The sequence below is a fragment of the Spodoptera frugiperda genome, chromosome 11 (genome assembly GCF_023101765.2).
Source record: "Spodoptera frugiperda isolate SF20-4 chromosome 11, AGI-APGP_CSIRO_Sfru_2.0, whole genome shotgun sequence".
NCBI lineage: Eukaryota > Metazoa > Arthropoda > Insecta > Lepidoptera > Noctuidae > Spodoptera > Spodoptera frugiperda.
Window position 1 is genome coordinate 10,868,013 of NC_064222.1, and position 18,646 is coordinate 10,886,658.

The 18,646-nt window shown below is 36.2% G+C and overlaps 1 protein-coding gene across 2 annotated transcripts in view; it reads left to right on the forward strand.

Moving 5' to 3' along the window:
* The window catches only part of LOC118275236 (calcium/calmodulin-dependent protein kinase kinase 2), a 191,218-nt gene that overhangs the window by 93,046 nt on the left and 79,526 nt on the right, over nt 1–18,646 (forward strand). The gene's annotated exons all lie outside the window — the stretch shown is intronic.

Sequence of the window (18,646 nt, forward strand, 5' to 3'; positions counted from 1 at the left end):
TACTCGCGTCTCATGGGAGCATAATATTTCGCATATCGATTTTATAATCATACTAACGATATTAAAAAATTCCGCCCATTCTGTTTGGCTGAACCAATAACCTGTTTATTGAAATATGACTTTGTGCTTAAGGTAATAAAGTATATTGTTGTGTATGATTGATATTAATTGCTATTTTTAGTACTGTTTGTTTGAGAATTTAGAATTAAAAGATATATAAATGTAGGTAGATTACTGTACTTTTGTGTTTTTCGTTTGTTTTTTTTTTGTTGTCAATATATCACTTTAACTGTATAATTATATTGGCGGCTGTAAAATTACGCATGTATTTTCTACAGAATTTTCAGGTTGTTATTCGTTTATTTTTTCCGTCTTCAAATAAAAAGAAGGTTCTCAGATTAGTAGTAGTGACCTGTATGTCTAATGTTTGTTCGCGATTATCTCGCGTCTTTGCGACCTCGGGCGAACCAATTTTGATACGGTTTTCAGCATTAAGATAACTCGGTTTTCAGCACTTTCATTTAAAAATGCCATTACCTCAACTCCACCATATTGACAAAGCCATCCAACTACTAGAGTTACATGATAGAATAATATTGCACCTCTGCAAGCGCCGCACGTACTGTCATCGACAAACTATCAAAGTTGAGCGTACTGGCATCCAACGAGGAGTCACCATGACGTAACCAACGATCCAACTATATAGGATTGGAAACTTGGTAATATGGTTTAGATAGGTGTTTAGAAACTTGTTAAAGAAATGCAGGAAAATGCATCGTGATGCCTGTGAGGTTACATTGTAACCAAATCACGCTATCACACTATACTTAATATTATAAAGCTGAAGAGATTGTTTGTTTGTTTTGAACGCGCTAATCTCACGAAATACTGGTCCGATTTGAATACTTCTTTTGTGACGGATAGTGCATTTATCGAGGAATGCTATTATACGCCGAGCAGGGCGGGTATAAACGTGAAAAATTGTTTGTTTGGATGTTTGTCCGTCAAACATGCTGAAACTGCTGAACGGATTTTGACGAAATTTGGTATACAGACAGTGTATGAGATGACTCGGGTGACAGGATACTTTTTATCCTATTAAGCCGCTAGCAGAAGCTAGTTCATGATATGAAATTGTTCTGCTCGGGTAACAAACCCATTACAGAGCAATCACCATGAGTGTTCATGGGCATTTGACTTTCTGGTTCTCCATAAATTCCATAAAAATGTTCGAGAACCCTCACGTGTCTCGCGTCACGTTTTTCCCATTTCCCATAAATTTCAGCGAGCAGCTCATTTACCGTCAATTTTCAATATAAGAAGTAATCTTCAAAGAAACCAATAAAATGTAGGGAAACGTAAAAGACTGTAAATATTAATAAATTGTCGGGAAAGTTCCATACAGGGGGAATTTGTTCGGTATCTGATCATAATTTCCTGTACATTATGTACTTTGCTTCTCCTCTAATAATATCTTCTGATTTATTTTGTTGTGGGATCCAAGACAGTCATTCAAGGCAAGCGGTAAACAAACTTTCACAGTTATAATATTAATGTGATTTACTAGTAAATTTATCCACAGATATGAAGAAGTTAAATTAATTTAAGTGTGGGGCTTCAGCACGAATGGGCTGGCTCGACCGGAATGAAACCACGGCCTCACAAAAAACTGCCGTGAAACAACGCTTGTGTTGTGTTTCGTTGTGTGAATGATCTTTCACATTGGTTTTGTGTGAGGTACGTAAAATTATTTCAATTCGCTTTTAAAAAGGAATGTTTATTCACATTTCTAGTATTTTTAAGATAGTTTCCCTACATGCGGCATTGTCGTGGTACATTCTAAATACATTTATATAATATTTTTCGTTCGTACAGTAAGCCGTTAGAGGGAAAAATTGTAAATAAAATATACTCGAGGTAAGCAAGAAGTTTCGCTGACGTTCATTCGAATCGCAGAATTCCTTTGTACAAAAGAAATATTACGATGGAGTGTGGACTTTTATGAGAAATGGTGGCTAAGGGATAATAATGTCACGTGGAAGCCTTTTACAGTATTTTTCTAGTAAATTGTTGTTGTTTTTTATGTATTTTGTACTTCCTTCTGCCAGCGACTTCCTACACATAAATTAGTGATTACCATATTTCTCGTCCCCGTGGGAATTTAGAGAAATCCTATCTTAGTGCCCCCTACACTCCTTAAGCAACATAATATATACCAAGTTTCAACTTCCTAAGTCCAGTAGTTTTGGCAGTGTGTTGTCTGCCAGTCAGTTAATGAAACAGTCAGTTAGTGAGTCAGTCAATGTTTATTTAAGTTCTTTATGTTCTCAAATTTCTTCACTATTGTAATTTACAAACACAACACTACCATTAAAGCCGTGACAGATAATTTTAGAACACCTTATATAGTGCAATATTTTATTCACGAGTTTAAACTCTAATCCAACACGAATAAAGACTACAGCAAACACCATCAGCATCCTTTTGAAGTGGTCCTTTTGAAACTAGCGAACGTAGTTTATATACGGCGGCCGGTTCTAAACTAACAAATAACATTACTGGAACATTTTATATCGGGCTACTAAGCGAATACGTAATCAGTTACACTGTGAGCCACGTAGATAGTCGGTTAATTGTGTTTCAAACTGGAATCCCGCCACGGTTTCGTAGTAAAAAAGTTTTAAGGCATTAAGGCCATAACATCGTGAAGGTTTTCATTAGTTTTTTTTTACTGATGTGTGATTCTGATGAAGTTTGAATTTGAGTTAGACAGTGATCCAATCATTGAGGCATAAGAGATTTGTCACTTATTTACTTATGTACATAGTATTCTGGTAAACCTAAAATTTATAAACTACTAGCTTGAGCCAGCGGTTTCCCTCGCTCTTCCGTAGGATAAAAACCGGCCAAGTGCGAGTCAGATTCGCCCATGAAGGGTTCCGTAACAGCAAGTAGATGACTTATTATAAAAGTTATAAAATAACTTGGTTTTACATAGTGTTTGTATGAACGACAAAGTTATATTTGCGGGTTTTGAAAATGTTTTATTTCTTAAAAACTAATAATGATATCTCGTTCAAACCAATTTTCGTTGTTAGTTTCTATTGAAATCTACAGCATATATTTTTTTTAGTTTTCTCACTGTCTTATTTTAAAAGTTAGAGGGGGGACACTAATTTTTCCACTTTGGAAGCGTCTAACTTTCAAACGGTTGATTTTGACGAAAATTGGTTTTTGGAACCTGCCTTTTTTAAAGACCTATCCATAGACACCCATCACGGACATGTTAGCTGAAAAATTTTTTTTTTGATCAGTTACATGTACGGAGTGCCCCCCTTTAATTATTAAATTTATTAATTTTTATTTAACTCGAATAGCGGTTACCGTAATACATCAACCTACAAAGTTTCAACTATGTAGGCCCAACAGTTTCGGAAATAAATGGCTGTGACATACGGACGGACGGACGGACGGACGGACAGATAGACATGACGAATCTATAAGGGTTCCGTTTTTTGCCATTTGGCTACGGAACCCTAAAAAGTACAATAATCTATCACCCAAGTGAGCACATATCCTATCTGTTTACCACAACATAATCAGTTCAGTAATTTCGACAAAAGAGAGACGCAATAACAAATAGTAGAGTCTTGGAATATTCAACCACCTACTCTCAAATTGGTCCTAATTTTCTGTCTATAAATAAAGTAAGATAGGACCTATCTCTGTACATTATTGTTCATCTGCTCGCTAAACGAATATCTAATGTTATTTGGAAACTGTACCGAAATAATATAAAAGTTGTGGCTCGCTCGCCGCGGAGGCCGGCTTAGTTAACAATTTACAAGTAAGGATATATAACAGGGAATATTATATAAGTATATAAGTGTTACTCTCTGTCCCGACGAGAACTTTCCTACACTCTTGTAATTTTAGTTGTCAGACGAAAGAAAATTCGTGTGTTGCTCTACTATACTATAATTTGTTGATGATAAAGTTTTAGTTTGTTTATTGTTGTTTTTTTTTTTCAATCGTCACGCCTTTTTTCCCCGAAGAGGAAGGGAGAGGACTTAATGCCAGTGTACAATATACACCCACTTTTCTACTAGAAATGTGCTACGTATAGCTACGTAGCACATTTCTGTGTGTCTTCGTAGCATAGCTGCTACGAAGACATAAATAGCTAAGCTGTGAAACTATATGACTGTTTTCACTGATACTAAACTATGTAACAATATGAAAAAGATACGCAGCTCGAGTATGCGATGCATCGATAGATAGTAAGCTAAAGAAACGTTTGATGCTTCCTAATCTCTTTTCCGTTTGAATCTAATCCTTACAAAGAAAAGAATTCAAATTTCAAAGCGTATGCGGAGGCGTAAGCAGCCAAACGGCATACGAGTATGTGAGTTCGAAAGATATAAACGTATTATATCATAAAACCAACGTTTATCTACCCATACCCTATCCATCTTGGCACAGAAAGGAGTAGATAAAAAAACGCTAAAAGCCAAACATAAAATAGATAATTAATGTTTAAGATTCTTTGTGGAGCCTGCGAGAGACTGGGAGACTGACGGCACGAGATGAGATAGACCTCCGAGTCTGTGAGAGACAGGCCCTTTCTCCCTATACCGGTTTCTTAGGGTTGTGTACAGGGGGAGAGTAATTTGAATAGTGGTCGGTAATAGGTGACTTTGTGATTTTTGTTAAATAATTTGGCGTAGAGATCATACAGATTAATAAACATTTAGTTGGGAAAGCAAAGGGATTTTTGACTTTGAGATGTGAAAATTGTCGAAGGTTATTGAAAAAAAATATTGCTCTGTTAACTTAAGAATCAATACGTAATAGTCTTCTAGTCTAAACATTGTAGTTTAGATTGTTTAGTCTAGCTAAGTATAGTAAAATCCGTATGAAGTTAAAGTTAAAGGTCAATCTCATATTTCTGTCCCACACAAAAACAAACTCATTCAAAATACATTTAGTAGGTGTGTAGTGGTAAAATTAAAGGAAGCATATACATACACATATAACTTACTAACAGTGTCAATACGCAAGTAATCAGCAGAAAAGGTAGGAAGGAAATTAAAAACCAAATTTAGTAGGGGGCAATGAGCATCGTTTTTCTTGCGGGTTGTGGGAAGCGGTACCAATTAATTTTCATCGGGTCAACCTCGAGAAGAAGAGACTTACTAAAAAATAAACATTTACTCATAATCAAAATCTTATTAAACTTCTCTAATGCACGCTACACACCTTACGATTTAACTATGCAGTTTTAACTGTACAGTTTTATCTATTCTTGTTTTGATTCAATGAAAACCATACAGTTAAATCGTAAGGTGTAGCTGTTATAATAAGTGTGGGAGAGCCATGCTTCGGCACGAATGGGCCGGCTCGACCGGGGTGATACCACGGCCTCACAGAAAACCGACGTGAAACAACGCTTGCGTTGTGTTTCGTTGTGTGAGTGAGATTATGACGTTGTGTTATGACTTAGCATCAATCCGCTTCATTTCTCTGCACTACCCTATGGTTGACTGTTAGAGAATGCCTTAAGGCATTAAGTCCGCCATTCACTGTATTTGTGATGAAGTTAAATAAATAATAAAAATAAAATATACATTATTCCACTTTATTACAAGCACAAAAATCTACATTTCTTTTGTGAAATTAGCCTACCACCAACGTTTAAGGTAACAGGTACTTTCCGACCGCTCCTCAAACACCCCGTATATTGTTATCTACATAATTTGTGTGGTGATGTACGGCAGGAAAGTGGCTTCGGAAAATGAAATGTGAAATTGAAAGTGGGTTGGTATGTGTTCGGAGATGTATCTGTATATCTAAAGGAATTTTATAATAGGACTTCGTTCACTGTTCTTGTACCACGAATCAGTTTATGTGACTGTGCTGGCAGTGGCTGGGCAACGTGTAACGGTTTCAATTCCCGTACGAAGCAACTCTTTGTGTAATCCACAAATTGTTGTCTCGTGTCATGTGTATATGAACTTGTATGTTTGTAAATGCGACACAGGAACAAATGCTAGGGAAGGGCAACGTCACTTTTTTTAAATGTCTTCATCGAGGTCCCATCATAAGCGTCTTTTCACGCTTCTGATAGGACCTCCCTAAAAATTTCGACAAAATAAAACCCAAGACTCTTGTTCTGAAGTCACTTTTGTTATCCATACTTTGAAAGGCATATTGCTCCTAGTTCCTTCTTTCAGGTTAATATAAAATTATGTTGAAAAACATTGATAATACAATAACCTAATAACGAATTTTAAGTACAGTTATTTAATATCACATATCACATAGATAACCCAGTATGACCATAACCCAGTTCTATATTCCAACTTTCACATCCAAATATTGTATAAACAATCTAATTGGCATTCATTTGTTTCAGCTTTTCATTTAGTCGGGTATTAGGGGCACGTGAAAAACGACATAAAGCGCTTATGTTTACGTTTCCCGGAAATAGCTTAGTAGCCTATATTCGGTCGGTTTTCGTGATACTGGACAAACAAGTGATACTGTACTACTTTTGATAACTGTTTGAAACTAGTTTCTAGGTTACTTTATTAACAAGTTATTCTTTTCGTGGACCGAGAATTGACTCAGCTTCATTGACGGACAGACTGACGGATAATTCATCAATTTTGATGTATCAAAAGGGACTGTAATATGTATTAATTGAAACTAATGCCTTGATTTTGACCTTGAGAAATACGCAAGCGGCCAGATTATGAAAAACGCACGAAGAATATGACAAACCTCTATCGTAGAGGAGGCACATAATCCAGCAGTGGACTGTGATCCGGAGTTGCGGACTACCTAGCGGGTTTACTGGGGCTCCGGCTCAAAGAGCAGGAGTAGGAACGGGGTGGTTTTTAATCAGTAAGAGTCTGATCGACACTCCCTCTCGCCTCGCCCAAAGTAGGAGAAGACATTGGATGATTTTCCCCCTCTGATGATAATTGTGATGCTTTTAATTTATTAAATGTACCCCTCGTATCTTATTGCACCCCCTCCATTAACAAGTACTGGAACAATCCTCGACAAAGAAGTTATTTTAATAGAATTCCGAAAATCTCTTCTTGTTCAGAACAAAATTTTACACGTTAAACTAATTTATATTTAGTTAAGAAGTTTCACAATTTCCATTGAAAACGAATGAACGAGACGATGAAAATTTGTGGAAATTGGGTGAGCAGTAATCTGAGTAGACGGCGTAATCATATCACCGAGTTATATTACTGTAATAGTCAGTTTTATTATAATAAGAAAAGTTTGAATCGTCTGGTCATTTGACACTTTTGAATTTACAACATGAATTATTGTGAAAACAAATAATGTTATGTCACAAAGTAAAATAATAGTCTTTGAAACATAACATCACGCCTATAATACCTCGATTAGATGGGCAGAGGTGTAAATAAAATAATACTTTTTGTCAATTCATTGGGTTGGCGCAGTAGCTGGATAACTGGCAGCTGTGCAACGTGTTTCGAGTTTGATTCCCGACGCTTCTTTGAGCGATCAAACACATTTCCTATCTAAGGCATTTAACCCACAAGAGTGTTTTATCATCAGTGGTAAAAATGGGAACACCATACCCCTTCGTAGAAACTACACGCAAAACACAATGTTATTGGATAAACCACACAAGACTAACTGAAACTAAATACAATACTACACAATAACACAGTAATATAGTATATTATATATTCTACATACAGATGAGTTTCCAGTACTGTTGCTATTTCCTTACATTACAAAGACGTTACCAGTTACATTCTCTGTGAGATCGGGGGCTATTGTGACATATTGTAATACCTGATATTATCATATCTTTAAAAGGTAAAGAGAATAGTACATTCATACATATTTGACTACATTGTTGAATCAGTGATTATCTAATTGGTTGCTATATATGTAACGTGTTGCGAGTTCGATACCCGCACGGAACAACTCTTTGTATGATCCACAAATCATGTTTGTATATGTGAATTTGTAAATATTGTTTATAAACGCACCCACAACACAGGAGAAAATACAAGTTTGGACCAATAAAAAAACAAACTGGCTGCCGCAAATCGTATCGGGGATCCGCTTTAAAATGAAATAAAAATTGAGATTACTAGTTCAATTCGATTTTCGTAATTACTAGTTTTATTTCTGCTAAGGTCTTTGAAAAACTTGTCCACAATGAATTGTATCCGGTTCTACATAATATCATTATACCACAGCAACACGGCTTCGTTAAACTGCGATCCACCACTACGAACCTTCTGTCTTTCTCTAGTTTCTTATTTGATAGCTTTGACAACGGACTGCAAGTAGACGCCGTATACACAGACTTCTGCAAGGCATTTGACAAGGTGGATCATGAGTTGCTGCTTAATAAAATAGCTTTCAATGGGATTCGAGGCAATGTATTACGGTGGTTTGCCTCTTATATTTTGAATCGCTGTCAAAGAGTAGTAATCAATGGATACAGTTCGTTACATCAGGCGTCCCACAAGGCTCTATCCTTGGGCCATTATTATTTAACATTTTTGTTAACGATATTGGTTACTATTTTCATCATACACAGTTTCTAATGTACGCAGACGATCTGAAGGTCTACAAATCCATAAAAACTGTGGATGATTCTATTTTATTCCAACAAGACCTGGACAGACTTACAGATTACTGCCATAGAAACAAACTTAAGCTTAGTTTACCCAAATGCAACTTCCTCACATTTACTAAAAATAAACACATAATTAAGTACACTTACATCCTTTCTCATAAGCCTTTATCTCAACTGAAATCAGTTCGCGACCTCGGTGTTATATTCGACACCAAACTATGCCTAGACTTACACATCAACAAAATTGTTAGCAAAGCTTTTCAACTTTTCGGATTTGTCATGCGGTCCACTCTTGACTTCAAAAAAACCACATCGTATTTATGTTTGTACAAAGCTCTTATTCGTTCACAACTGGAGTATGCAGTTTCGGTATGGAACCCATTCTACAAAAAATACGCTGAGATGGTAGAGAATGTCCAGTACAAATTTTTGCGTGCTATGCATTATAGATGCCATAAAGCATACCTACCGTATCCTAATTTACTAAGTAAATACAAGCTCCTTTCCCTTAGCTCCCGAAGAAAGTACCTTGAAGAGACTGTCTTGTATAATATAGTCAGAAATAAATTTAACTGTACAAATCTGACTAACATGATCTGTTACGCTGTACCTAGAACCATTCACAGGCGACAGGTACGCGCAGGCACTCTCTTTGCACTGAACACCTGTCGTACTAATTCAGGCCTACGTTCACCTGTCCGCCGTATGGTTGACACTTATAACGTCACCTTTGTAGACATAGATATTTTTAATTGTAGCATAAATAAGTTCAAAAGTCTCCTTCACAGTTCCCTACTTAATACCCAAACCACTTTATAATAGCAGTTTTAATTTTGTCATTTTGTCTTTATCTTTAAACTCCTCTTTCTTTATAAATATATTATGCTCATAGTCATGTTTACACAACAATACTCTCATTACTTGTAACACGTACTGCTATTAATGTTCCTAGCGATTAGAATTCCTCATTTCTAAATATTTATGTTTACCTGTGGATAGCGTTGTGGGTTACATTATGACCACAACAAGTCATTGTTATATTAGTTGTAAGATTTTATAATGTAACTGTTTGCTATTCCTCAAAATGAAAAATAAAATAAACCCATTCAAGATTTAAAAAGGCTAGTACCACGTTATGAAGCGAAAACAATGTTATTTGTTTTTTCTTCTCATTTCATAATTCTTGCTAACAGAGAGAACAAAGAACAGATTTGTTTACTTCTCCAGTAATATACCAATCTCTGAGTAACACACGTGACCAAATATGATAAGAAGTAAACGCACTTTTGTCATTGTCTACCTTCAAAGAATAATGCATTTACATACAAAAGTACTTCAATCAGAATCAAATCCAATAACTTGAGAATAAAGAAATTTTCTATTGAAATGCCTTACAAGTTGAATACACATATTCCTAAACATATTTACATATTGTTATGCCGTAGTTTCATACTGAAAGAGATATAAAATTTGAGTTATGTTACAGCGATTCTTATCTATGCGTAGCAAAATATCGGCTACGGCGTAGCGTATCGTAGCCATGTACTACACGCAAGCTACGGCGTAGCTATTGTAGTATGCCCTTTGTAAGGGCGTGTCTTGCTACTTACTTAATAGTGGTGTCAGAAATTACTACCACTATTTAATTTGTGCTTACTTTTGAAATGAATGGATTGTCTTATACAAATTGTTTAATTGAACAGAGTAACGATGGAGTTTCTTGCTTGTTCTTCTCCATTTGAAGCTACACTTTGAAACGAAACAAGCACCTAGCTCTGACTAGACAGACTGACGGACAACTCAATTTGATGTTTCAAAAGTGTCTCATTAAGAATTAATTGAAATAAATGCTTTGACTTTGACTTTATGACAAAATAAAAAAATCCGTGTCTAATATTTTTTCATTAGCTAACTGACGGACTAAATAGAATTTTAATTTTCATACTCCGTCATCATTTCTATTTGTGGTTGAGGTACTACTAAGAATTTAAAAATATAAATATGCAATAACTCTTTAAAATCTAGCATTTTTCATCTCAGATTATATTAGTCGGATTTTTAAAAATGTCCTTGTTACGTCATTAAGAAACTTATATATCTTGAATTTTGTACATTTCCTAACATTGTGCTTGTTAAAACTTATTTCGGAACGTACTCTTGCAAAGAAGTTTCTTTTGAATAAATTTCGTAACTTCGTGAAGTTTTCATATCATGAAACTTCAACTAGGTACCGTGGGTATGTTTCTCTTGTGAAATAATTTACTACGACATTTTCTAGTATGATAATTATGTACGTTATTTTATTTTAATGGTATAATGTGTAGAAGAACCACATTTCAGCACGAATGGGCCGGCACGACCGAAGTGATACCACGATTATACAAAAAACCAACGTGAAACAACGCTTGCGTTGTGTGAGTGTTGTTACCGGAGGCCGTTACTAATCCGCCTTCCCAATCTTCCCAATCCCCGATTCAGTTTCTAAACCCCAAAAAGCCGGCAACGCACTTGTAAAGCCTCTAGTGTTTCGGGTGTTCATGGGCGGTAGTGATTGCTTAGCATCAGGTGATCCGTAATATCGTTAAACGACTTATACCATAAAAATATAAATAAGTAATTTAGTTTACCATTATCGAATACCTTAATATTTTCCTTGAATAAAAAAATAAAGCACACTTAATTTGCTATCGCCATATTAATTACATAATAGCTAAAAAAACTATATACCTTAGTATACAAAAAAGATATAATAAAAATACCTTCTCAATCGACATACCAACGCGAATAACTTCAGAAAACAATTCACACCAGTACTATGTACTCGTATATTGACAGAATGTATTACATCGTTTGATTGCCTAACACCGCCATCTCGTGGCCGCCCACTTAACACACCACTGATAACGAGAGCCCATAATTGATAACAATCACTGTCAGGTGTTCAACGTTTGTTTTAGTCATTTTATCTTTGTTTGGTTTTAAAACTATATAGATTTTTAAAAGGATGTGGATTAAAGTCATTGTTTGCATGCAAAAAATTGACAGATAAAAGTAAATTTTTGATCACGCATAGCTCGTGAATTGCATCAAACTAAAATAAAATCCAACATAGTCTTTGGATACAAGACAGGCTCTGCACAGAGTGGAGTGGGAGGAGGGTAGGGCGGCCTTTGCCATCCAGTGGAACGATCACGGCTTAAAATACATAAATAAATAATAGTCTTTGTAAAAACATACTAAGCATCACTATTGAAAGATCCCTGAAGCGCTAAGCAAAAACGCATATTTTATGCAATCCACACACCCTCTTCTTCATCAGTTATGTTATCAGTTCTGTGTAGTAGACGGTAAACATATAGACTTGCACTAGGTCTAGGATAGCATCTGCAATTTCTCAGTAACAAATAATTTTCATGAAAAATTAACAAATACTTAATAATAAATTATAGATACACATTTGCTTTTATAAAAATTGTCACTGAGACTATCTAACAATTAGTCCTAAGCAAATTCATACAATTAGAATGTTAATTCAATAATACTTTGCCCATCCCTGAACTCAGCAGTCACAAAATTAGAGTCACAATGCCAAATATAAAAACATAGCATCAGACAAAATAAAGTTAGAACAAACGACCGTTTAATATATTAATCGTGATGTATGAGAAACCTGTTGATTGCATTAGTTGGCGCCGCGGCCGGACGGCTGCTCACGACGGGCATTCATCTCATACAATTAGACACGACTAGACAACGACTGTCTATTAACTAACATTCATTATTTATTTATATGTTTTTGTAGATATCCGGGATAAAGAATATTATCATAATATCGATTATAAAACACAATGTGTCGTGACGACAGAGTAGAATAATATTTCACCTACTCATACTGCGGGTATTGTAAAGTCGACTGAGGGACCACCAGCGCCCTGATTCACCAGAATATTTTGAACTGTGATCTCCAACTGAACTACGAAACCTAAAGCTTATCACTTTTAACTCTGGGTTCCAGCGGCTTTGCCCGGATTCCAATGGGATAAAAAGTCTATTCTATCATCACATTCACCTCATACCCTACCTGTATACCAAATTTGACGAACAAACTTTCGCATTTATAATATTAATGTGATGATGGTGCAACAACCTGATATTTTTACCTACTATGTTTAATTTTTGCAAAAAAGACCATTATCATGAAGTTAACATTAACTAGATAAATTTATTGCTTTTTATTGCAGTAATTGATACAAACAGGAAAACCGATACAAAACTTTATTAGATGATAAATGATGACAACTCTTGTGTTTTCGATCCATCCAACGTGACCATACACACACACACACACACACACACACTGTGGTAATACTTACACACAGTGGCCACTAGTGGCTATATGTATAGTGGCTAGAAACTGTCTGTTGTTGATGTTTTCCTCTTGTATGCAATGATTGATTGAATGACACGCCATTTTGTTATATTGCGAGCTTTATGTGGCAGTGTAACTAGTAAGGTTTGGGTAGAACTGTGCATGTGTATCTTTGTCGGTTAACCAATAGGGATGATGACGGGGTATGAAAATTAAACATATATTTAGTCCATCAGTTAGGTAATGAAAAAATATTCACGCATCACGCGATATTTCAAATCAATATATCGTAGAAAGTATTTATTTCTGTAACACAGTAAAAAATACGTGTCTAATGTTTTAAAATAATCTACAAGACGGACATTAAAATAAAAATTAGTCATCTACCGTATTCTAAATCCATGGTCATCATCATCATCATCATCATCATCAATAGCCCACGAGACTCCACTGCTAGACAATGAGCCTCTACTATATAAAAAGTTTCAATCTTATCAGAGAGCTCGGTTTCTGTCAAATATGTATTTTCGTGGTCTCCTTTTACTATACCCACAGAAAGAGCAGATATAGGTACAAATGTATTTCGCTCTCCGCTCACTCCAAAGCTCGTGCATAATATATTCAATAGAACGTAGTGTGCCAACTAACAGCTAATGTAGTAAACGGCGGTAATATGAATCTGTGTTTGTCACCGCGCGGGCGGTGTCGCGGCGCAACATTACAATATGATGATATTAGTGTTTATACGCGTGATATCATCGCCGCAAATTGTTGCAAGCTGCTAGATGCTAAGGATGGCCCGTGCATATCATGTAGGAGAAGAAAGAATTAACATATTACATTTTGGTATATTATTATTAACTGCTCTTTGAAAAAAATAATTTTTGATTCTGATGAACTGTCTTTTTTTCAGAGAGGACTAGCAAGAGGGAGCGTCAAGCTCTTTCGGACTAATAACCACCCTGTTCCTATTCTTGCTCTTCGAATCTGAGTATAAACCGCTAGGTAGTCCGCAGCTCCGGATCTCTTATCTCTTATGTTCATCTTTCGAGACTACCAATAATAATTAAAGGTTTCACGTCTCGTTCTCATGAAGAAATTTCACTTATTACCACAAATTTCAATTGCAATAAAAACTTAAACTATTTAACATTAAAACCACGGCTTTCCTGAAAAATTCCTGCTCAAAGCTAGTTAGTTCAAAGGGATATAACTCCACACGCCTGCTAAGTAGGCCAGGGGCTCTCAACCTTTGGCCGGCTCCCGGCAAAACCGCAACTTTTACGTGTAACGTGCAACGACTCTTAAGTAGGATACAGCTACTTGTATCAACATGCACGAGATGAACACACGGATTGCTTTACAGATACGTTTTTTTTTTAAACTACGTGCAAAGTTTGAAATAGTGGGATTTTGTCGGCATTTTAATGAAACTATAAGTACAGTTTTATAAGCAATCATACTAATATAATAAATGTTTGGATTTTGAATATTTTTCCGATACGCTGAAATTATTGAACGGATTTTAATGAAATTTGGTATACAGACAGGGTATAAATTGACTTGGGTGATAGGATACTTTTGAACCCATGGGAGTGCAGGTGAACCCGCTGACAGAAGCTTGTAATAAATAAAGTACAACTTCTATGTACTACTACAAATATTGGTAAAAAAGAATCTATACTATATCCTATCCACCCAATAACTTATTTTACGTATCAAATATTTCTAATAACTACAAAAAGCGTGTTCCCTATTTAAATACTAATTTACTCACACTTTCAATCACCACACATAATATTATTATCTAAATACAAAAGAAAAATAAAATAAACAATACACGATCACAAAAAATGTTGAGAGCGTCTCACGTACATAAGCCATAGTGTACTCGTCGCTCAGGTGTCGTCAAATTATTGGATATCGGAGTCCCTTTCACAGGATCACGTGTGAAAGCGTGGACACCCTTTACACTGAACCGTACACTCGTTTCAGGGGTTTTGTAAACTTTTTCAGCGACTGTAATGTAATACTAACTGAATACGGAATGTCTAGCACCTTCTCTCTGTGTAGTAGTGTTGTGGGTGGGATTTTATACTCTCTAGTTACGTCGCGTGTGTATGTGTGGGTGAGTATCTTTTGTACTCGAGTTTTTGTATAAATAGTGATGTTTATAATAGCATTCTGTTATATAAAGTAATGATAAAGATACAATGAGATAAAGCCTTTTATGGCTTTTGTGATGGGAGTAGTTTCTCTGTGTTACATCAACATCTTATAAGTAGCTTCTGCTAACCAAAGACCACTTCTCCAACGTAGGTTTTAGAATTAATCACCACACTTGCTCAATGCGGGTAGACGATTTCAAACTTATATTACAATTGATAAGCTCAGGTTTCCTCATAATGTTTTTCTTCGCCGTTTGTAAGTGGTGTCTAAATAATCTTGGAAAATATTACTCGAAAAGTTACATTGGTACTTGCCGTTAGTAGGTTTCAAACTGTATGTACCAAGTTATTATTCATTTGTAAATTAATTAACATGACACAAACAAATAGACAGACTTTAGCTACTGACAATAATAAAATAATCACTTTCCGCAGCAAGATGAACGACACAAAATCATACTTTCCTACAAAATAAATAAGTGAACTAAACCTACAACACTTGCACACTTCACACACAAGACTCGAGCTACCCCCATCCCTAGTAAAGAACTTTAATTAATAGTTTGTTACGAATGTGTCGAGATGAATCGCTATGTAATGGCTTAATTGCTACGCGACCAGTTAAATCGTTTGTGAAGATTAATTGTTATTTCATTACAAGTGTAATTATTCTGACACACACGTACATCGTGATCTCACACAATGTGTGATTTATTGCCATTTGTCCCGTGGTAGTAAGTAAGAACTACAGTGCGACTCCCAAGCAGATATATAGATAGATAGATGTAAGCTTTAGTGTACACCAAGTAAGTAATTTTCCGGACCTAGCAGGTTACCGGGGCTCCGGCTCGAAAAGCAGGAGTAGGAAAAGAGTATACTCCTTTTTAAAAGGCCGGCAACGCACCTGTGACTCTTCTGGTGTTGCGGGTGTCCATGGGAAGCGCTGATCGCTTACCATCAGGTGACTCGTTTGTTCGTTTGCTACCTATTCCATAAAAAAAGGAACGGGGTAGTTTTTAGTCAGTCTGACACTCCCTCTCGTCCAAGGGACGAGGCGAGAGGGAGTGGGAGGGAGAAGACATAGAATGTTTTTTCCCCCTCTGTGTGATCCTCACTGGAGATGCCACTGCTCCCCGATACCAGTCTTAACGAAATCCCGTAACTATGAGTGGTAGAAAAGCATAAACTAACCTGGATAATGTGTAGGACAGTTGAAGGGAATCACCAACGGGCCGCGCTTCTAGGGAGGACGCCGGCCGGTCATTCTTTACACGAAACTAACACATAATTTGCACTTTCTATTGTTTCCACTAGTCACAAGAAGGTTAAAGATCGAAGACTAGAACAGTCAGTGCGCACCTAACGACGGTTTATTTTATTAAAACATTAATATTTACACACACGCGCCGAAATTCAAGCGGCCATTGTTCACGTTTTTTCACACACTGGCGCGGGGTTCGCAAGCGTCCCGCGCGCTGATTGGTCGACCGGCCGCGCTCGGAGAATTGCGCGGCAAATTTGAATAAGGAATAGGAGGCAGTTTGTTTGTGAAAACAAATCGGGATATTTTGTTTATGTTTATACACCCTCACAAAAAATGTAAATAAGTTTACTAGTAGGTGCTTACATATCCACTTCTTTACTTTTCATTAAATACGTACATTGCTCAAGCGTCGTTTCGTATTAATTAACTCTTAACCATTAACGTAACCAATCTTTCTATATTACAAATGCGAAAGTTTATGAATATGGATGTTTGTTACTCTTTCACGGAAAAACTACTGAAGGACTCGGGATGAAATTTTGGAATTGGGATAAATTATGGTCTGTTATAACACATAAGCTACTTTAACCTATAGTTAAAATAAAACCTATAACATTGGTACATAGTAATCATATCCTCACAAGTTTACTAACACCAATAAAACAATCCTTGCCAAAGCACTCCAAAACAAGCTGAGCCGACACTGCAGGCTATTGACTTGACTTCTCACAAATGTTTACTCTCCACGCGTCCTCGCAGCGATGCACACTCGGACACAACTCGTGTGACTATCGACATCGAGTGCTGTTCGAATTAAACACTAATCTGTGCATACTTGTCTATTGTTGGTTCCTAACGCCCAGCATACTGAAATGCTACTCAATTTTAAGTTGTACTTAAATATCGTGCTATCTCTGTCATTTACAAAGAATTTGTAGGGACAGAACTATTCTTGAGCGCGTCTTAAAATTTAGTGACGTTTGAGTATTTGACCATAAGTTTGTTATTTTCTTGTTTGTATGTTCATTTAACTATCTTCATAATTACCTAGGGGTGAGATAAATATTTCTGTTTAAGTCAAATGAAAATATTTAGGGTTTGTTTTTATAAAAATATTAATGTATGTTTGTTACTCAATCACGTCAAAATGACTGAAGGGATCAGGATGAAATTTGGAACAGGGATATATTATGGTCTAGAATAACACTTAGGCTACTTTTATCTTACAAGACCACGGGCGCAGCCGCTGGCAGAAGCTAGTCCACCATAATTATTACTATCAGAGTTTACGATCTTCCATATCTCCTGTAGACTACGTCACATTAACTATAGTTATGGCGCATAACGTGGAAATGTCACACGTTCCCTGAGGACCTCACCACACGGGCCGAAGGTCACATCATTGCATAAACAGCTCCAATTTACAGCCTCCCACGCACACATTATCATATTTACTACATTATTTTATATAGGACATGTTGCTAAAAATATGTAGTGGTTATTTCGGAAGCTGTTTCTATTTACTAAAAGAACGTTGCCCTAGGACTAGGATTTCCTCCGATTTCACATATACATCACACTCAGACATAGAACAACAAAGAGCTATTGCGTGCGAGAATCGAACCCGTGATACGTGGCGCTGCAACTTGTTGTTCAAACTTTACTATGGTCTCAAACACTCGTCTCTTATGACCATGACCCCATTTATTATTTATCAATACAAGTACAAGTATCTAACGTAAAAATTAAAATTTAAACGAACCAAAAACATCTTGATTTTTTTGTATTTGAAGTTATCTGTCAGCAACAATACAATATTTTTAATTGAGCATCCATAACTTTTTCGAGAACGCCTGCGGACATACAACTGAGGAACTTTAGAAAGTTAATTTTGAACTTTTTTCACCAAATGTCTTTTCCTATCTTGAGTGAGGCGAAAGAGTGTCTGATTTTTACCGACTATTGACCACCCCAATCCTACTCCTGCTTCCGAAGTCCTGGTAGCTAATTGCGAAAAGCATGTTGCTAAGTTATATTTTTATACATATAACATCTTAAATCCCAACTAATACCACACTATCTATTCACAATTCGACCGCACCCACCTAGCTCTTGATGTCACAAAAACCGTAATCGAAGTGTGTCCGTTCATTAGTTTTAATATCTACTCCAGATATGGCTAACATTTCCATTTATTTATG